This window comes from Oncorhynchus mykiss, chromosome 28 (genome assembly GCF_057628025.1).
Source record: "Oncorhynchus mykiss isolate SJ-2025 chromosome 28, ASM5762802v1, whole genome shotgun sequence".
Classification (NCBI taxonomy): domain Eukaryota; kingdom Metazoa; phylum Chordata; class Actinopteri; order Salmoniformes; family Salmonidae; genus Oncorhynchus; species Oncorhynchus mykiss.
Window position 1 is genome coordinate 39494575 of NC_143049.1, and position 22392 is coordinate 39516966.

Sequence of the window (22392 nt, forward strand, 5' to 3'; positions counted from 1 at the left end):
GTATTCTTCTTTATCTACTCTATTTTACTGTATTCTACTGTATTCTACTGTATTCTTCTGTATCTACTCTATTCTACTCTATTCTACTGTATCTACTGTATTCTACTGTAATCTACTGTATCTACTCTATTCTACTGTATTCTACTGTATTCTACTCTATTCTACTGTATTCTACAGTATCTACTCTATTCTACTGTATTCTATTGTATCTACTCTATTCTACTGTATTCTACTGTATCTACTGTATTCAACTGTATTCTTCTGTATCTACTGTATTCTACTGTATTCTACTGTATCTACTGTATTCTACTGTATCTACTGTATTCTACTGTATTCTAGTCAATGCTACTCCGACATTGCTCATCCTAATATTTATATATTTCTTATTCCATTCTTTTACTTTTAGATTTGTGTGTATTGTTGTGAATTGTTAGACTCTACTGCGCTGTTGGAGCTAGGAACACAAGCATTTAGTTAGATATTACTGTTGGAGCTAGGAACACAAGCATTTAGTTAGATGTTACTGTTGGAGCTAGGAACACAAGCACATAGTTAGATATTACTGTTGGAGCTAGGAACACAAGCATTTAGTTAGATATTACTGTTGGAGCTAGGAACACAAGCATTTAGTTAGATATTACTGTTGGAGCTAGGAACACAAGCATTTAGTTAGATATTACTGTTGGAGCTAGGAACACAAGCATTTAGTTAGATATTACTGTTGGAGCTAGGAACACAAGCATTTAGTTAGATATTACTGTTGGAGCTAGGAACACAAGCATTTAGTTAGATATTACTGTTGGAGCTAGGAACACAAGCACATAGTTAGATATTACTGTTGGAGCTAGGAACACAAGCATTTAGTTAGATATTACTGTTGGAGCTAGGAACACAAGCATTTAGTTAGATATTACTGTTGGAGCTAGGAACACAAGCATTTAGTTAGATGTTACTGTTGGAGCTAGGAACACAAGCATTTAGTTAGATATTACTGTTGGAGCTAGGAACACAAGCATTTAGTTAGATATTACTGTTGGAGCTAGGAACACAAGCATTTAGTTAGATATTACTGTTGGAGCTAGGAACACAAGCATTTAGTTAGATATTACTGTTGGAGCTAGGAACACAAGCATTTAGTTAGATATTACTGTTGGAGCTAGGAACACAAGCATTTAGTTAGATGTTACTGTTGGAGCTAGGAACACAAGCATTTAGTTAGATATTACTGTTGGAGCTAGGAACACAAGCATTTAGTTAGATATTACTGTTGGAGCTAGGAACACAAGCATTTAGTTAGATGTTACTGTTGGAGCTAGGAACACAAGCATTTAGTTAGATATTACTGTTGGAGCTAGGAACACAAGCATTTAGTTAGATACTACTGTTGGAGCTAGGAACACAAAAGTTTAGTTAGATATTACTGTTGGAGCTAGGAACACAAGCATTTAGTTAGATATTACTGTTGGAGCTAGGAACACAAGCATTTAGTTAGATATTACTGTTGGAGCTAGGAACACAAGCACATAGTTAGATATTACTGTTGGAGCTAGGAACACAAGCATTTAGTTAGATATTACTGTTGGAGCTAGGAACACAAGCATTTAGTTAGATATTACTGTTGGCGCTAGGAACACAAGCACATAGTTAGATATTACTGTTGGAGCTAGGAACACAAGCATTTAGTTAGATACTACTGTTGGAGCTAGGAACACAAAAGTTTAGTTAGATATTACTGTTGGAGCTAGGAACACAAGCATTTAGTTAGATATTACTGTTGGAGCTAGGAACACAAGCACATAGTTAGATATTACTGTTGGAGCTAGGAACACAAGCATTTAGTTAGATGTTACTGTTGGAGCTAGGAACACAAGCATTTAGTTAGATATTACTGTTGGAGCTAGGAACACAAGCGTTTAGTTAGATATTACTGTTGGAGCTAGGAACACAAGCATTTAGTTAGATATTACTGTTGGAGCTAGGAACACAAGCATTTAGTTAGATATTACTGTTGGAGCTAGGAACACAAGCACATAGTTAGATATTACTGTTGGAGCTAGGAACACAAGCATTTAGTTAGATATTACTGTTGGAGCTAGGAACACAAGCATTTAGTTAGATATTACTGTTGGAGCTAGGAACACAAGCATTTAGTTAGATGTTACTGTTGGAGCTAGGAACACAAGCATTTAGTTAGATATTACTGTTGGAGCTAGGAACACAAGCATTTAGTTAGATATTACTGTTGGAGCTAGGAACACAAGCATTTAGTTAGATATTACTGTTGGAGCTAGGAACACAAGCATTTAGTTAGATATTACTGTTGGAGCTAGGAACACAAGCACATAGTTAGATATTACTGTTGGAGCTAGGAACACAAGCATTTAGTTAGATATTACTGTTGGAGCTAGGAACACAAGCATTTAGTTAGATATTACTGTTGGAGCTAGGAACACAAGCATTTCACTACAACCCGCAATAACATCTGATAAATATGTGTCTGTGACCAATAACATCTGATAAATATGTGTCTGTGACCAATAACATCTGATAAATATGTGTCTGTGACCAATAACATCTGATAAATACGTGTCTCTGACCAATAACATCTGATAAATATGTGTCTGTGACCAATAACATCTGATAAATATGTGTCTGTGACCAATAACATCTGCTCAGTATGTGACCAATAGCATTTGATTTGATTTGGAAAAACTGCACTAGTCCTCATAAGAAAAGTACTGATCCCATTATTAATCTTGTGTATATCTGTATGGTTGTTGTTTTTAATGTTGTAACCTTGACTTCAGTACACATTTCCCAATTGGGTCAATAAATATATTGATTGATCATTCCTTCTGTGTTCGTATCTGAGGCCCTACTCGCTCTCTATGGAAATACATATATATTAAAATACGTATTCATTTCTTACGTCATGGCGTTTTTATTGCTATAATCTAACTGATTTCGGTGCACATAATGTCGATGAATATTATTATATATTTTTTACATTCAATCTAATTAACCTGTCACCCCTTCTGCTCCAGCATTATTTAAACACCTGTAACTAACTGAACAACTTCCTTAACACTAGGGCTCCCCTCCACTAGGGCTCCCCTCCACTAAGGCTCCCCTCCACTAAGGCTCACCTCCACTAGGGCTCCCCTCCACTAGGGCTCCCCTCCACTAGGGCTCCCCTCCACTAGGACTCCACTAGGGCTCCCCTCCACTAGGGCTCCCCTCCACTAGGGCTCCACTCCACTAAGGCTCCCCTCCACTAGGGCTCCACTAGGACTCCATTCCACTAGGGCTCCACTCCACTAGGGCTCCTTAACTAATGATGACGAAGGCTCCCCTCCACTAGGGCTCGTTAACTAATCGTGATCAAGGCTCCCCTCCACAAGGGCTCGTTAACTAATCATGACGAAGGCTCCACTCCAGTGGGGCTCCCCTTCACTAGTGCTCCACTAGGACTCCAGTCCACTAAGGCTCCTTAACTAATGAGGACGAAGGCTCACCTCCACTAAGGTTCCCCTCCAGTAGGGTTCCCCTCCACTAAGGCTCCCCTACACTAAGACTCCACTCCACTAGGGCTCCCCTCCAATAGGGCTCCTTAACTAATGATGACGAAGGCTCCCCTCCACTAGGGCTTCTTAACTAATAATGACGAAGGCTCCCCTCCACTAGGGCTCCACTAGGGCTCCCCTCCACTAGGGCTCATTAACTAATCATGGCTAAGGTTCCTATCCACTAGGGCTCCCCTCCACTAGGGCTCCACTAGGGCTCCCCTCCACTAGGGCTCCACTAGGGCTCCACTCCACTAGGGCTCCCCTCCACTAGGGCTCCACTAGGACTCCACTGCACTAAGGCTCCTTAACTAATGATGACGAAGGCTCCCCTCCACTAGGGCTCCACTCCACTAGGGCTCCCCTCCACTAGAGCTCTACTAGGACTACACTCCACTAAGGCTCCCCTCCACTAAGGCTCCCCTTCACTAGGGCTCCCCTCCACTAGGGCTCCCCTCCACTAGGGCTCCACTAGGGCTCCACTCCACTTGGGCTCCCCTCCACTAGGGATGCACTAGGACTCCAATCGACTAAGGCTCCTTAACTAATGATGACGAAGGCTCCACGCCACTTGGGCTCCCCTACACTAGGGCTCCCCTCCACTAAGGCTCCCCTCCACTAAGGCTCCACTCCACTAGGGCTCCCCTCCACTAGGGCTCCCCTCCACTAGGGCTCCCCTCCACTAGGGCTCCCCTCCACTAAGGCTCCCCTCCACTAGGTCTCCTTAACTAATGATGACGAAGGCTCCCCTCCACTAGGGCTCCCCTCCACTAAGGCTCCCCTCCACTAGGGCTCCCCTCCACTAAGGCTCCCCTCCACTAGGGCTCCCCTCCACTAGGGCTCCACTCCATTAAGGCTCCCCTCCACTAAGGCTCCCCTCCACTAGGGCTCCCCTCCACTAGGTATCCCATCCACTAAGGCTCCCCTCCACTAGGGCTCCCTTCCACTAGGGCTCCTTAACTAATCATGACTAAGGTTCCCCTCCACTAGGGCTCCCCTCCACTAGGGCTCCTTAACTAATCATGACTAGGGCACCAACTTACTGTTAGTGTTAAGCTTTTAGTCCTTTTGTTACAGCATGTCCCCGAACTGCAATTCAACATATTGTAGGCCTAACTGAACGAACAACAGAGAAAATATGAAAGTTAATTAAAATAGAGTTTGAGGATGGCCTCGATCGTCTACTAGGGATGATGCCAGGATGCCAGATGCCGAGATATAACAGGTATCCCTTGTCTTTGATGTTGCTTTGCTTTGATGTTGGCAGCTAATTTGAAATATTGTCAGTAAAATGTAAATATAGTCAGTAAATCGTTCCACATAAACTGGCTCGGTAGTTAGCAGACAGACAAAAATACTGGGCAGATACACTACAGTATATTTACAAATTCACCGTGGCTGATTGATAGTTTGAGGAGGAGTGACGCATCGTAAATGACCTGGTAAAACAGCAAAATGAGCTAAAAACGGAAACATCTGCTAACTACTTTAATCATTGAATTATATCCAAATTCTTAGGCAGCTGCCAAGAAAAAAATGGCCCTGTATTTACTAGAAAATGTAGTTTCCAAACAACGTAGGGGGTAAGCAATAATTTAAACATCACAGATATGAATTCCCACTGTGCCCGTGATGAAGTTAACTACATTACTTTAGTTGGCTGCTTTGAGCAAAACTTGTATGTAATATAGCCTGGTGTGTGTGTGTGTGTGTGTGTGTGTGTGAAACTATGTGAAATATCTTTGGACCTCTGACCTCTGACCTCTGGTATCCCTGAAAACAGGTACTGAGGCATGACGACAACGCTGATCCAGTTCTTTTTTTCTATTGGAATAAAACGTCTAGGTAAGAACAAAAACAAATTTGTTTGCAAAAACTATTTACAAGATATTTACAAATGTTCACTGTTGCACTACTGACTTTGGGAGCATGTGGTCCTTGATAAACTCCTCTAGTCCAGCAATATGAGTCTGCCAGAGGTCGTCACACTGGATGGGGTTGACGATGGAGGACTTGGTGGTCCACACAATGAAGAAGCAAGTGTCGCTTCAAGTGATGTAGAACTGAACCTGGAGTCAGTAAGGATGGTTTTCCTCCTCCTGGATATATACTGAACAAAAATATAAACGCAACATGTAAAGTGTTGGTCCCATGTTTCATGAGCTGAAATAAAAAATCCCAGAAATGTTCCATAGGCACAAAAAGCTTATTTCTCTCAACTGTTTTGCACAAATTTGTTTTCATCCCTGTTAGTGAGCATTTCCTCTTTGCCAAGATAATCCATCCACTTGACACGTGTGGCATATCAAGAAGCTGATTAAACAGCATGAGCATTACACAGGTGCACCTTGTGCTGGGAACAATAAAAGGCCACTCAGAAAATGTGCAGTTCTGTCACACAACACAAAGCCACAGATGTCTAAAGTTTTGAGCGCGCGTGAAATTGGCATGCTGACTGCAGGGATGTCCGCTAGAGCTGTTGCCAGTGAATTGATTGTTCATTTCTCTACCATAAGCCGTCTCCAAAGTCACTTTAGAGAATTTGGCAGTACTTCCAACCGACCTCACAACCGCATACCACGTGTAACCACGCTATCCCAGGACCTCCACATCCGGCTTCTTCGCCTGCGGGATGGTCTGAGACCAACCACCCGGACAGCTGATGAAACTGTGTGTTTGCATAACTAAAGAATGTCTGCACAAACTGTCAGAAACCGTCTCAGGGAAGCTCATCTGAGTGCTCGTCCTCCTCACCAGGGTCTTGACCTGACTGCAGTTTGGCATTGTAATCGACTTCAGTGGGCACATGTTGACCTTCAATGCCACTAGCATGTTGGAGAGGTGTGTGCTTCATGGATGAACTGTGCCCGGGCAGATTGCAGTCTTGTGGGCGAACGGATTGCTGATGTCAAGGGTGTTAACAGAGTGGCCCGTGGTGGCGGTGGGGTTATGGTACGGGCAGGCATAAGCTACGGTGAACGAACACAATTGCAGTGACGAGATCCTGAGGCCCATTGTTGTCCCATTCATCCACCGCCATCGTCTCATGTTTCAATTTGATAATGAAATACCCCATGTCGCAAGGATCTAGACACAATTGTGTCCAAGTTCTTCCGTGTCACACATTGAGCACGTTTGGGATGCTCCGGATTGATGTGTACAACAGCGTGTTCCAGTTCTCGCCAAAACCAGCAACTTTGCACAGCCATTGAAAAGGAGTGGGAGAACATTCCGCAGGCCACAATCCACAGCCTGATTAGCACTGTGCAACGGAGATGTGCCGTGACCAACAGATGTATATCTGCATTTGCAATCATGTGAAATCCATAGATTAGGGCCTAATGAATACATTTCAATTGATTGATTTTCCTTATTTAAACTGTAACCCAGTGAAATCTTTGAAATTGTTGCATGGTTGCCTTTATATTTTTGTTCAGCGTAGAAATCCTTCGCCTTCACTGCCCCCTCTATGGTAAGGTCCCTTGCACCATAGGGAGACTTGACCTCCACCACTGATGTGGTGCCCACCAGACCATCTGGTGATAAACCCAGGATACCAGACCACGTGACCCAAAGCCCCAGATTCCTGCACATCCATCTCTGTAGCCATTTAAATGCCTAGATGCACTCCTCTTCGTTATCTCTGCCCCTACTTTACAGACAACGCCTTTAGCCAAACGACCTTGATCCGAGGACACCATTTTTGTTTCCCAGAGACAGAACAAATCGCTTGACCACTGCTCCAAAATTGCCCACCACCCTCTCCTCGTGGTGTGCCAGTTGAGGGTTGGTGCGCTGTCCAACTGTTGCCTGTCGTATAGCCTCCTGCTGCTCCACTGACTGCGTCATGCCATCCAGGATGCCACAGGTGTCCTTGTTTTTTTTTTTTTTAACAATGTCCGGTGTTATTATGTGTATGTGAATAACTCATGTCGGAGAGTTTGATGAGCATAATCCTTCACTCAGGTAATAAAATGTTACAGATCACGAGATCCTAATCAGACACTGATAATGCACCTGTTTATATATCCTACCCACTTGGGAGCCAAGCACACCCACTGGGGAGCCAGGTCCAGCCTAATCAGAATGAGTTTTTCCCCACAAAAGGGCCTTATTAGAGACAAAAATACTTCTCAGCACTACACCCCCTGGGCTGGTTACACTTAGTCTGCGGTTGTGAGGCCGGTTGGACATACTGCCAAATTCTCTAAAATGAAGTTGGAGGCAGCTTATGATAGAGAAATGAACAGTCAATTGTAGGTCAACACCTCTGGTGGACATTCATGCAGTCACCATGCTAATTGCTCCTTCACAACTTTAGACATCGTGTTGTGTGATAAAACTGCAATTTTTTTAGAGTGGCCTTCTATTGTCCCCAGGTCTGATAGAGATAACTCTGGACATGTCACATGGCGGTAAAAAGCTACAATAGGGAGCAATTCAGGCTGTGCATCAGCAATGCATTGTGGGTTGTCGGGGGTGTTTTTTAAAAGTTTTTTTTGACTCATTTAGATCTGACATTGTGTTTGAGTCGCTGGCATCAGGGTCATGCAGAGACTGCAAAGTGGGGGAGAGATGTGTGTGTGTGTGTGTGTGTGTGTGTGTGTGTGTGTGTGTGTGTGTGTGTGTGTGTGTGTGTGTGTGTGTGTGTGTGTGTGTGTGTGCAAAATGGTTCACTACAACAAGGGAGGGAGGTCTGTGTTGTTACTGCCTAGATCTGTCCAGAGAGGGGGACCTACAGCCTAGATCTGTCCCCAACCAAGGAGGACCTACAGCCTAGATCTGTCCCCAACCAAGGAGGACCTACAGCCTAGATCTGTCCCCAACCAAGGAGGACCTACAGCCTAGATCTGTCCCCAACCAAGGAGGACCTACAGCCTATATCTGTCCCCAACCAAGGAGTGCCTACAGCCTTGATCTGTCCCTAACCAAGGAGGACCTACACCCTAGATCTGTCCTCAACCAAGGAGGACCTACAGCCTAGATCTGTCCCCAACCAAGGAGGACCTACAGCCTAGATCTGTCCCCAACCAAGGAGGACCTACAGCCTAGATCTGTCCCCAACCAAGGAGGACCTACAGCCTAGATCTATCCCCAACCAAGGAGGACCTACAGCCTAGATCTGTCCCCAACCAAGGAGGACCTACAGCCTATATCTGTCCCCAACCAAGGAGTGCCTACAGCCTTGATCTGTCCCCAACCAAGGAGGACCTACAGCCTAGATCTGTCCCCAACCAAGGAGGGCCTACAGCCTATATCTGTCCCCAACCAAGGAGGGCCTACAGCCTAGATCTGTCCCCAACCAAGGAGGGCCTACAGCCTAGATCTGTCCCCAACCAAAGAGGGCCTACAGCCTAGATCTGTCCCCAACCAAGGAGGGCCTACAGCCTAGATCTGTCCCCAAACAAGGAGGGCCTACAGCAGCACCTAGATCTTCTGCACAGATTCGGTCAGACCTGAGACCTGACAGCAAATCTCAGTAAGACCAAACCCTGACAGTAAATTTCACCAAAAACTCGCTCTTTCAGAAACAGACAGGTTATTTTTTTCTTTTTTATAGTGGCAGACATCTAGTAGCTTCATAGGGGATTTGGTCACCTTTACCTGGGTTAAAAAGAAGAAACACCTCCCCTATTGATGCTGTTGACCCGGATCACTGGTTGCTGCGGAAAAGGAGGAGGTCAAAAGGAGGAGGTGAGTGCAACCGATGTGAAATGGCTAGCTTGTTAGCGGTGGTGCGTGCTAATAGCGTTTCAATCGGTGACGTCACTCGCTCTGAGACCTTGAAGTAGTTGTTCCCCTTGCTCTGCAAGGGACAAGGCTTTTGTGGAGTGACGGGTAACGGTGTCTGTTGTCTATGTGTGCAGAGGGTCTCTGGTTTGAGGCCAGGTAGGGGCGAGGAGAGGGACAGAAGCTATACTGTTACATAATACATTACACTATTCTGTTACTGTTACTCCCCACGGTGGCAATATGTTTATTGTCTTTTACATTGATAAAAGAGAGTACTCCTTCGTCATTGTCCGTTGGGGAGCCTAGTGGTGAGAGTGTTGGACTAGTAACCGGAAGGTTGCAAGTTCAAACCCCCGAGCTGACAAGGTACAAATCTGTTGCTCTTCCCCTGAACAAGCAGTTCCTAGGCTGTCATTGAAAATAAGAATTTGTTCTTAACTGACTTGCCTAGTTAAATAAAGGTAAATTAAAATAATGTGACTAATAGGATTTGATTATGTGTCCTGCCCACATCATCCAGGTGACATTTCCAGGTGTCCCCCATGTGCTCTATGCTCTCCTGAACTGGTTCCTTCCATACTTTTGTCCCTTTACTTCCAATTGACCTTCTGCTGATATGCCCTATGCATGTGCATAGACTTCATGCGGCATCCCTGGTCACCAAAAGAGCACTCTGACACCTTGGCCTTGTTTTAGAACAGGAAGTGGGTTTTTTGCATGTTGGTCATAGTCATAGACTTGTCCTGACGTGCACGTTTGTGTGTCTGAATGATCTTTTGGTGCGAGGAGCATAGGAGTTGTTGGCAACAGACAGCGAGTGCATCTAGACATTAAGCGCTGTAAAGGACTATGGGAGTATTTCTCCATGCCACACATCTGTGCCTTCCTGTATAGCCTTTGTGATGAGAGTCTTTGCTATTTTCACTGCTGACTCAGCCATACCATTACTCTGAATGTGTGAGGGTGAGGAGGTCACTTGATGGAACTCCCAGGCTTTTGCAAACATAGCAAAGTCTTGACTAATGATCTTTTGGTGCGAGGAGCATAGGAGTTGTTGGCAACAGACAGCGAGTGCATCTAGACATTAAGCGCTGTAAAGGACTATGGGAGTATTTCTCCATGCCACACATCTGTGCCTTCCTTCCAGGCTTTTGCAAACACAGCAAAGTCTTGACTCGTGAACTTGGGCCCATTATATGTAACTACACCAATGTCAGGTATATCTGCTAAACTGCTGCTTACAACAGTCGATGATGAAAGCCGCTGTTGTGTCAATCACTTTCTCCACACTCCCAAAAATTCTGAATAGTAATCCACTATAATGAGGAAAGGAAAGTTAATTTACAGTGAACAGATCAGTTCCCCCTTTAGACCAAGGACATGCAAGTATGTCAAATGGCTGCAGTGTTTCCTTTTGCTGCTTAGGTCGATTAGCGTTACATATGCTGCACACGGTCACAAAATGTTTCATTTCTGGGGTGCATGTTGGTCCAGAATACTGAGTCTCTGGCTTTCCTGAGACTGGCTTCGACCACTGAGTGCCCTGCATGTGTACGAGAGGGAATCATCGTTTCTGTTACTACCACTGCTGTTCTTCAAATGATTAACTGTTTATAATTACGTGATTAAATGAATCAGGTAATTATTAATTCGTTAACCTGGGGCACCATGGGAGAGTTTGGGCTTTGTTGAGTTTCTATTTCCCAAATTATCTCAAAGAATATCAGAATATCAATTTTACAACAGTTGCTAATTAATTAATTTCCTCTACAGTCTAAATTTTGTAGGTTGCATAAGAGTCTCACTAAATAAGTAATGATAATATAAGATACACATACACACAGTCTGGGCTATTGATTAGAACTTAGTACGATGACAACAGGTCCATAGCAGACCAACACAATATGACAAGTGTTACACAAGATTTCAAGAGAGAGAGAGAAGCATGAGATAATAGCACACTGGGGGTACATTTGTAAACTATGCTTAGTTTAACAACGAACTGCAGCTCTTATGGGTTCAGAATATAATGATGTAATTACGTGTCGAAGGTCTCCAATGGGGTCTCTCCGAGTTCTGACTTCTCCTCTGATGGCAACACTTTTGTTGTAACTCTCTGATTGTCCACACAATGTCAGTGTCCTCTCTCTTAGAGTCTGTTTCCTCGCCCTTGTTCTAAAAGAGGGGTCTTCTGAGGACGGCTAATCAGCCAAATAGGTGGTTCCAGCGTGGGAATGAAAAAGGTGTAGACACACGATTCCTTGGAGAGAATAATCGGGTGATCCTGCTTGAACTCACCCTCTTAGACACAGCTACTCATCCGTAGCATAGATTGTTAAAAGCTTCCTTCGTCTTCTTCAACCTCGTGTTGCGTTTTTGGGTTTACAACTAATTGGACCTTGGCGGCAGCTTGTGGTCACTTAGTTATGATGTTAATTGTTAACTCACATGTTTTATACCCTTGGGTCAGAAATGGGAGTTTCCACCTTTAGGGCAAGTTCTCTGAGTGTACCTAGTTACGAGACTGGAAGTCTGGATTTTACTCAGATCCAATTTAGACAACTAACTAACTAACTTACAAAAATATTTTCTTTGATTTGGACATTTTCCACACAACGTCACGTCACGTTCTGACCTTAGTTCTTTTATTATGTCTTTGAGTCAGTATGGTCAGGGTGTGTGTTGGGTGGGTTGTCTATGTTCTTTTTTCTATAATTGGGATTTTCTGTGTTCGGCCTGGTATGGTTCTCAATCAGAGGCAGCTGTCAATCGTTGTAATACTGTTTGGCAATAATCACATTGTTATGTTTGGAGGAAAAAGGGGGAGGCTTGCTAGCTGAAGAACACCATCCCAACCGTGAAGCAGGGGGTGGCAGCATCATGTTGTGGGGGTGCTTTGCTGCAGGAGGGACTGGTGCACTTCACAAAATAGATGGCTTCATGAGGAAGGGAAATTATATAGATATATTTAAGTAACATCTCAAGACATCAGTCAGGAAGTTAAAACTTGGTCGCAATTGGGTCTTCTAAATGAACAATGACCCCAAGCATACTTCCGAAAGTTGTTGCAAAATGGCTTAATGATAACAAAGTCAAGGTACTGGAGTGGCCATCACAAAGCCCTGACCTCAATCCTATAGAACATTTGTGGGCAGAAAGGAAAAAGCATGTGCAAGCAAGGAGGCCTACAAACCTGACTCAGTTACACCAGCTCTGTCAGGAGGAATGGGCCAATATTTGTGAAATACTGAATTTAAATGTATTTGGCTAAGGTGTATGTAAACTTCCGACTTCAACTGTACTGGTGCGGTTGGCTTCCAGGTTAAGCGAGGCTTGGTTGGGTTGTGTTTCGGAGGACGCACGGCTCTCGACCTTTACCTCTGCCGAGTACCATAGGGGAGTTGAGGCGATGAGACAAGACTGTAACTACCAATTGGATACCACAAAATTGGGGAGAAAAAGGGTAAAATATATATATGTATTTTATTTAAAAAGTACTAATTGCTCAGCAATAGGAATCAGTGTTTAGCAACTTTAAAAAAACATGAACTTCAACCACGCTGCATTTTGGTCCGCCTCTCCTACCCAGGAAGAAACCCGTTACAGAACCACTCACCAAAACAGGACCAAGCGGCGTGGTAAGGAGCAACAGCAACAGCGGTGCAAAGAGGAATGGACATGGGAGGACGAATTGTACGGTAAAGGACCCTGGGCACAGCCAGGAGATTATCGCCGCCCCAAAGAAGAGCTGTAGGCGGCGAAGGCGGAGAGACGCTGGTATGAGGAGGCAGCACGGCGGCGTGGATGGAATCCAGGTAGGAGACCTGCACCAACTTCCTGTGCTTACCGGAGGGCGAGAGAGACCGGGCAGGCACCGTGTTATGCTGCGTATGGTGTTCCCAGTGCAGTTGCATAGCCCGGTGCGGTACATACCAGCTCCGCGTATCGGCCGGGCACCAGCCTTACGCATGGTGTCCCCGGTTCGCCAGCACAGCCCAGTGCGGGCTATTCCACCTCGTCGCACTGGCAGGGAGCAACTGGGAGCATTCAACCAGGTAAGGTTGGGCAGGCTCGGTGCTCAAGAGCTCCAGTGCGCCTGCACTGTCCGGTCTATCCGGTACCACCTCCACGCACCAGCCCTCCGGTGGCAGCCCCCCCGCACCAGGCTGTCTCTCCGTCTCATCCCTACAGGTGCTCCCGCCTGTCCAGTGCTGCCGGAGCCTTCCTCCTCTCCAGCGCTGCCGGAGTCTCCCGCCTGTCCAGCGCTGCCAGAGCCTTCCTCCTCTCCAGCGCTGCCGGAGTCTTCAAATCAAATCAAATCAAATTTATTTGTCACATACACATGGTTAGCAGATGTTAATGCGAGTGTAGCGAAATGCTTGTGCTTCTAGTTCCGACAATGCAGTAATAACCAACAAGTAATCTAACTAACAATTCCAAAACTACTGTCTTGTACACAGTGTGAGGGGATAAAGAATATGTACATAAGGATATATGAATGAGTGATGGTACAGAGCAGCATAGGCAAGATACAGTAGATGGTATCGAGTACAGTATATACATATGAGATGAGTATGTAAACAAAGTGGCATAGTTAAAGTGGCTAGTGATACATGTATTACATAAGGATACAGTCGATGATATAGAGTACAGTATATACGTATGCATATGAGATGAATAATGTAGGGTAAGTAACATTATAGGTAGCATTGTTTAAAGTGGCTAGTGATATATTTACATCATTTCCCATCAATTCCCATTATTAAAGTGGCTGGAGTTGAGTCAGTGTCAGTGTGTTGGCAGCAGCCACTCAATGTTAGTGGTGGCTGTTTAACAGTCTGATGGCCTTGAGATAGAAGCTGTTTTTCAGTCTCTCGGTCCCAGCTTTGATGCACCTGTACTGACCTCGCCTTCTGGATGATAGCGGGGTGAACAGGCAGTGGCTCGGGTGGTTGATGTCCTTGATGATCTTTATGGCCTTCCTGTGACATCGGGTGGTGTAGGTGTCCTGGAGGGCAGGTAGTTTGCCCCCGGTGATGCGTTGTGCAGACCTCACCACCCTCTGGAGAGCCTTACGGTTGAGGGCGGAGCAGTTGCCGTACCAGGCGGTGATACAGCCCGCCAGGATGCTCTCGATTGTGCATCTGTAGAAGTTTGTGAGTGCTTTTGGTGACAAGCCAAATTTCTTCAGCCTCCTGAGGTTGAAGAGGCGCTGCTGCGCCTTCTTCACAATGCTGTCTGTGTGAGTGGACCAATTCAGTTTGTCTGTGATGTGTATGCCGAGGTACTTAAAACTTGCTACCCTCTCCACTACTGTTCCATCGATGTGGATAGGGGGGTGTTCCCTCTGCTGTTTCCTGAAGTCCACAATCATCTCCTTAGTTTTGTTGACGTTGAGTGTGAGGTTATTTTCCTGACACCACACTCCGAGGGCCCTCACCTCCTCCCTGTAGGCCGTCTCGTCGTTGTTGGTAATCAAGCCTACCACTGTTGTGTCGTCCGCAAACTTGATGATTGAGTTGGAGGCGTGCATGGCCACGCAGTCGTGGGTGAACAGGGAGTACAGGAGAGGGCTCAGAACGCACCCTTGTGGGGCCCCAGTGTTGAGGATCAGCGGGGAGGAGATGTTGTTGCCTACCCTCACCACCTGGGGGCGGCCCGTCAGGAAGTCCAGTACCCAGTTGCACAGGGCGGGGTCGAGACCCAGGGTCTCGAGCTTGATGACGAGCTTGGAGGGTACTATGGTGTTGAATGCCGAACTGTAGTCAATGAACAGCATTCTCACATAGGTATTCCTCTTGTCCAGATGGGTTAGGGCAGTGTGCAGTGTGGTTGAGATTGCATCGTCTGTGGACCTATTTGGGCGGTAAGCAAATTGGAGTAGGGTCTAGAGTGTCAGGTAGGGTGGAGGTGATATGGTCCTTGACTAGTCTCTCAAAGCACTTCATGATGACGGAAGTGAGTGCTACGGGGCGGTAGTCGTTTAGCTCAGTTACCTTAGCTTTCTTGGGAACAGGAACAATGGTGGCCCTCTTGAAGCATGTGGGAACAGCAGACTGGTATAGGGATTGATTGAATATGTCCGTAAACACACCGGCCAGCTGGTCTGCGCATGCTCTGAGGGCGCGGCTGGGGATGCCGTCTGGGCCTGCAGCCTTGCGAGGGTTAACACGTTTAAATGTCTTACTCACCTCGGCTGCAGTGAAGGAGAGACCGCATGTTTTCGTTGCAGGCCGTGTCAGTGGCACTGTATTGTCCTCAAAGCGGGCAAAAAAGTTATTTAGTCTGCCTGGGAGCAGGACATCCTGGTCCGTGACTGGGCTGGATTTCTTCCTGTAGTCCGTGATTGACTGTAGACCCTGCCACATGCCTCTTGTGTCTGAGCCGTTGAATTGAGATTCTACTTTGTCTCTGTACTGACGCTTAGCTTGTTTGATAGCCTTGCGGAGGGAATAGCTGCACTGTTTGTATTCGGTCATGTTACCAGACACCTTGCCCTGATTAAAAGCAGTGGTTCGCGCTTTCAGTTTCACGCGAATGCTGCCATCAATCCATGGTTTCTGGTTAGGGAATGTTTTAATCGTTGCTATTGGAACGACATCTTCAACGCACGTTCTAATGAACTCACACACCGAATCAGCGTATTCGTCAATGTTGTTGTCTGACGCAATACGAAACATGTCCCAGTCCACGTGGTGGAAGCAGTCTTGGAGTGTGGAGTCAGCTTGGTCGGACCAGCGTTGGACAGACCTCAGCGTGGGAGCCTCTTGTTTTAGTTTCTGTCTGTAGGCAGGGATCAACAAAATGGAGTCGTGGTCAGCTTTTCCGAAAGGGGGGCGGGGCAGGGCCTTATATGCGTAGCGGAAGTTAGAGTAACAATGATCCAAGGTCTTTCCACCCCTGGTTGCGCAATCGATATGCTGATAAAATTTAGGGAGTCTTGTTTTCAGATTAGCCTTGTTAAAATCCCCAGCTACAATGAATGCAGCCTCCGGATGAATGGTTTCCAGTTTGCAAAGAGTTAAATAAAGTTCGTTCAGAGCCATCGATGTGTCTGCTTGGGGGGGGATATATACGGCTGTGATTATAATCGAAGAGAATTCTCTTGGTAGATAATGCGGTCTACATTTGATTGTGAGGAATTCTAAATCAGGTGAACAGAAGGATTTGAGTTCCTGTATGTTTCTTTCATCACACCATGTCGCGTTAGTCATAAGGCATACGCCCCCGCCTGTCCAGCGTTATCAGAGCCTTCCTCCTCTCCAGCGCTGCCGGAGTCTCCAGTCTGCCCAGCGCCATCAGAGTCTCCCATCTGTCCTGAGCCGCCAGAGCCGCCAGTCTGCAAGGAGCCGCCAGTGCCGCCAGTCTGCAAGGAGCTGCCAATGCCGCCAGTCTGCAAGGAGCCGCTAGTGCCGCCAGTCAGCCGGGATCTGCCAGAGCCGCCAGTCAGCCGGAATCTGCCAGAGCCGCCAGTCAGCCGGGGTCTGCCAGAGTCGTCAGCCAGTGCGGAGCTTCCCCTCTGTCCCGAGCTTCCCCTCTGTCCCGAGCTGCCCCTGTGTCCCGAGCTGCCCCTCAGTCCAGTGGGGTCATGTAGAAGGGTCGCCGTGGTTAGGAGGCCATGGAGGCGGACAATGAAGCGGACTAAGACTAGGGTGAAGTGGGGGCCACGTCCAGCACCAGAGCCACCACCGCGGACAGATGCCCACCATGTCCGCACCTTGGGGGGGTGGGGGATACTGTCACACCCTGACCATAGTTTGCTTTGTATGTTTCTATGTTTTGTTTGGTCAGGGTGTGATCTGAGTGGGCATTCTATGTTGTGTGTCTAGTTTGTCTATTTCTATGTTTGGCCTGATATGGTTCTCAATCTGAGGCAGGTGTTAGTCATGGTCTCTGATTGGGAACCATATTTAGGTAGCCTGTTTTGTGTTGGGTTTTGGTGGGTGGTTGTTTCCTGTCTTTGTGTTTCTGGCACCAGATAGGGCTGTTTTGGGTTTTCCACGTTTGTTGTTTTGTATTGTGTTCATGTTTAGTTTTCTTATAAAAAAACATGAACTTCAACCACGCTGCATTTTGGTCCTCCTCTCCTTCCCAGGAAGAATCGCGTTACAATTTGAATGAATATAGCTAATGCCCCTCCCCATTATCCATAATTTGTCAACATCTGTAACAAATTGTCCAGGAAATGCTCACAGGTACCCTAGTTTATAGAAACACTCATACACTGTAGAATAATTTGTATTCGTAGTATTTGTTGTATTTGAAGTGAGATGTCAACATTCAACGGTAATAACTCGGTAGAGTTACTCTATTTAGAGTTGATCAGAGGTATGTCGTCCAGACAGACTCTGACAGACATCCATTCATGAAATATAGAGTTTAAATAATACAAATTGTATATTGTAGTGATTTTTTTATTTGCTGGTCAGGAAAAAACAACTCCTGGCCACACTTATAATGTTAATCACACAATGTCTACGTCCCAAATTAACTCTATTCCCTATATAGTGCACAACATTTGCTTCAGATGTGGTCCCTGGTCAAATGTAGTGCACTAAATAGGGAATCGGGTGCCTTTTGGGACGTATCTGTTCTCCCTCAGTGAGAGAGGTCAAATCAAGGAGAGGCCTAAATCAAATCAAATCAATTATTTGTATTTATCACATGCGCCGAATACAACAGGTATTTTACTTACAAGCCCCTTAACTGACAAAGCAGTTCAAATCAAATCAAATGTTATTGGTCACACATACACATGGTTAGCAGAGATGTTAATGCGAGTGTAGCGAAATGCTTATGCTTCCTCAAGTCTACAAGTCTACAAAAACAACTCTCTCACAGCCAGACCCTGCAGTGTGATCAGAAGTGTGTCAGTCAGCCAGACAGACTCCATCTCTGACCTTGAGAGACGCCACTGCAGAAAGATCCTTGATGGGCATTCCTTCCACCACATTAATTATGGGAGGAGTTAGTTAGTTGAGGTAATGTGCTGCACGCAAGGTAATGGGAGGGAGGGGCGGAGGAGGCGGTGGCTTACACACACACACACACACACACACACACACACAGTCGACACACACACACACAGTCGACACACACACACACACACACACACACTCACACATACACACACACACACACACACACACACACACACACACACACACACACACACACACACACACACACACACACACACACACACAGTCGACACACACACACACTCTACACCCACACACACACACAGTCGACACACACACACACACACACACACACACACACACACACACACACACAAACACAGTCGACACACACACACAGTCTACACTCTACACGAACACCCAGACACACACACAAACAGGGTATGTGGAGGCTGGGGGCATACTGCAAAATTAATGTCCACATCTGGTCCCCCTCTCATCTCATCTTTCTCCACAGGGCCAGGTCTGTAAGCTCTCGAGCCAGCCAACCAGTCACTCACTCAGTCAGCCTGTCAGCCAGCCAGCCAGTCAGTCAGTCAGCCTGTCTAGTTCTGAACAAACATCTGATTCAGATCATCTATCATCTCTGACTCTGCACCGCTTACTTTCAATGTCATCTCAGCTTGTGAGGGGTTCTGTAGTTAACACACACTGTACCAAACAGAACACCTGTTCAAACGGGATACAGAGGAATGGACAGAGAGGCTGGGTTCAAGACAATATCATTGGTCGACAATAGGGATGTTTACAGCCATAACAAGAACTAACCAAGAGAAGGAGGAAGGATACGTTGGAGGATGTGGAAGTCATTATCGAAGTGTTCTTCTACACATAAAGTCCTAAAAAGAAAACGGTATTTTCTTGTATATTTCGGATGCACATATTTCTGACAGTAAAACACACAGACAGTTGAAGACCAATACTGGCTCTATTTCAGACACCACTATAACCTCGTGATAATAAAAAGTCAATATAACCTCGCAGTTAGCTAATTCAAATAAGGTGGTTTATATTTCCGTCAGGCTGAAACAACACTCTAATTAAACAGTCGTATTCTATTACATTATATCCACAATGGCTTTGTATCTGCGAGGCATCCCCCCCCCCCAAAAAAAAAATACTTACTATAGAATTATTATAGAATTCTGAAGTAAACTGTAGTATACATTAGAATACTGAAGTAAACTGTAGTATACATTAGAATACTATGTAAACTGTAGTATATATTAGAATACTGAAGTAAACTGTAGTATACATTAGAATACTATGTAAACTGTAGTATACATTAGAATACTATGTAAACTGTAGTATACATTAGAATACTATGTAAACTGTAGTATACATTAGAATACTGAAGTAAACTGTAGTATACATTAGAATACTATGTAAACTGTAGTATACAGTAGAATACTATGTAACACTTTATATGGATAGTCCATCTACAGACTATGAGTAACATTTCAACTATCTACTAACCTTAGCCCTAACCTTAACCCTTATCCTAAACTTAACCCTTACCCTAACCCTTACCTTAACCCGTATCCTAAACTTAACCCATACCTTAACCCTTATCCTAAACTTAACCCTTACCTTAACCCTTACCTTAACCCTTATCCTAAACTTAACTCTTACCCTAACCCTTACCTTAACCCTTATCTTAAACTTAACCCTTACCTTAACCCTTACCTTAACCCTTATCCTAAACTTAACCCTTACCTTAACCCTTACCTTAACCCTTATCCTAAACAACCCTTACCCTAACCCTTACCTTAACCCTTATCCTAAACTTAATCAATCAATCAAATGTATTTTATATAGCCCTTCGTACATCAGCTGATATCTCAAAGTGCTGTACAGAAACCCAGCCTAAAACCCCAAACAGCAAGCAATGCAGGTGAAGAAGCACGGTGGCTAGGAAAAACTCCCTAGAAAGGCCAAAACCTAGGAAGAAACCTAGAGAGGAACCAGGCTATGTGGGGTGGCCAGTCCTCTTCTGGCTGTGCCGGGTGGAGATTATAACAAAACATGGTCAAGATGTTCAAATGTTCATAAATGACCAGCATGGTCGAATAATAATAAGGCAGAATAGTTGAAACTGGAGCAGCAGCACAGTCAGGTGGACTGGGGACAGCAAGGAGTCATCATGTCAGGTATTCCTGGGGCATGGTCCTAGGGCTCAGGTCCTCCGAGAGAGAGAAAGAAAGAGAGAATTAGAGAGAGCATATGTGGGATGGCCAGTCCTCTTCTGGCTGTGCCGGGTGGAGATTATAACAGAACATGGCCAAGATGTTCAAATGTTCATAAATGATCAGCATGGTCGAATAATAATAAGGCAGAACAGTTGAAACTGGAGCAGCAGCACAGCCAGGTGGACTGGGGACAGCAAGGAGTCATCATGTCAGGTAGTCCTGGGGCATGGTCCTAGGGCTCAGGTCCTCCGAGAGAGAGAAAGAGAGAAGGAGAGAATTACAGAACGCACACTTAGATTCACACAGGACACCGAATAGGACAGGAGAAGTACTCCAGATATAACAAACTGACCCTAGCCCCCCGACACATAAACTACTGCAGCATAAATACTGGAGGCTGAGACTTAACCCTTACCTTAACCCTTATCCTAAACTTAACCCTTACCTTAACCCTTATCCTAAACTTAACCCTTACCTTAACCCTTATCCTAAACTTAACCTTTACCCTAACCCTTACCTTAACCCTTATCCTAAACTTAAACCTTACCTTAACCCGTATCCTAAACTTAACCCTTACCCTAACCCTTACCTTAACCCTTATCCTAAACTTAACTCTTACCCTAACCCTTACCTTAACCCTTATCCTAAACTTAACTCTTACCCTAACCCTTACCTTAACCCTTATCCTAAACTTAACTCTTACCCTAACCCTTACCTTAACCCTAATCCTAAACTTAACCCTTATCCTAACCCTTACCTTAACCCTTTTCCTAAACTTAACTCTTACCTTAACCCTTATCCTAAACTTAACCCTTACCTTAACCCTTATCCTAAACTTAACCCTTACCTTAACCCTTATCCTAAAATTAACCCTTACCTTAACCCTTACCTTAACCCTTATCCTAAAATTAACCCTTACCTTAACCCTTACCTTAACCCTTATCCTAAACTTAACCCTTACCCTAACCCTTACCTTAACCCTTATCCTAAACTTAACCCTTACCTTAACCCTTATCCTAAACGTAACCCTTACCTTAACCCTTATCCTAAACTTAACCCTTACCTTAACCCTTATCCTAAACTTAACCCTTACCTTAACCCTTATCCTAAAATTAACCTTTACCTTAACCTTTTTCCTAAACTTAACCCTTACCTTAACCCTTATCCTAAACTTAACCCTTACCTTAACCCTTATCCTAAAATTAACCCTTACCTTAACCCTTACCTTACCCCTTATCCTAAACTTAACCCTTACCCTAACCCTTACCTTAACCCTTATCCTAAACTTAACCCTTACCTTATCCTAAACTTAACCCTTACCTTAACCCTTATCCTAAACTTAACCCTTACCTTAACCCTTATCCTAAAATTAACCCTTACCTTAACCCTTATCCTAAACTTAACCCTTACCTTAACCCTTATCCTAAACTTAACCCTTACCTTAACCCTTATCCTAAACTTAACCTTTACCCTAACCCTTACCTTAACCCTTATCCTAAACTTAACCCTTACCTTAACCCTTATCTTAAACTTAAACCTTACCTTAACCCGTATCCTAAACTTAACCCTTACCTTAACCCTTATCCTAAACTTAACCCTTACCCTAACCCTTACCTTAACCCTTATCCTAAACTTAACTCTTACCCTAACCCTTACCTTAACCCTTATCCTAAACTTAACTCTTACCCTAACCCTTACCTTAACCCTAATCCTAAACTTAACCCTTATCCTAACCCTTATCCTAAACTTAACCCTTACCTTAACCCTTATCCTAAACTTAACCCTTACCTTAACCCTTATCCTAAAATTAACCCTTACCTTAACCCTTACCTTAACCCTTATCCTAAACTTAACCCTTCCCTAACCCTTACCTTAAACCTTATCCTAAACTTAACCCTTACCTTAACCCTTATCCTAAACTTAACC